We start from the raw sequence: 826 nt of genomic DNA, 5'->3' as shown, positions 1-826 counted from the left end.
TTTTGCAGAGGAAAATGCAAGGATCATGCATGCAAACTGTGAAAATAGAATGTATGCAGTTGGCAAAACAAAAGCATGCTAAATGAAGATGTATGATAATGCAATGACTCATGCAAATGCAATGCATGAATATGATAAATGATAAACGCAGGAATGATATGTCCATTACGATGCCATGAAGAGATGTATGATGCAATCAAGGAACAAGCTAGAGTGAGTTTGCTATGTGCCCCTAATTCAGGAATCTAATGGAAAGGATCCAAAAGTCCCCTTCTAGTGACAACTCCCAAGGGTGGTTTCATGTAACTTTACCGGCTTCTAGAGATATCATCCTCTTAGGTAATACATTGTGGTGATAAGGACTATCAGCGACAATGCATTACGAAAAGAGGAAAACTCTAGATAAGGCTTCATTGTTATCAAGCGAGTCAGAGACCCAGCATGACCACAGATCGACCTCCACTCCTTATGGCTCACATAGACCCGGGTATAGGGTCTAATATCTCAATGTGTGTGCGAGATGTAGGTGCCATGTGTGCGTAGAAAAAATATTTCTAACTCTGAATGTAATCGATAGACAAACACACACCAAACACAACAACATAGCAAAGGTTACATACAAATATGGACAAAACAAAAGATAAAAGGGAAAAGGGAAAATAAATAACAAAGAAGTCATGATAAAAGCATTGCACACTGACTGAATGACCTAACTCTCTAACAGGTCCCCAGTGGAGTCGCCAACTGTCGCAACCTACCCTTCGAAGGGAGGGCGAGGCGAAAAGCCAAAGGTGCGTCTTCTCATGAAGAAAACGCGCGGGAGTCA

Source organism: Glycine soja, chromosome 15 (assembly GCF_004193775.1).
Source record: "Glycine soja cultivar W05 chromosome 15, ASM419377v2, whole genome shotgun sequence".
Taxonomy (NCBI): Eukaryota; Viridiplantae; Streptophyta; class Magnoliopsida; order Fabales; family Fabaceae; genus Glycine; species Glycine soja.
This window is presented reverse-complemented; position numbering follows the sequence as displayed.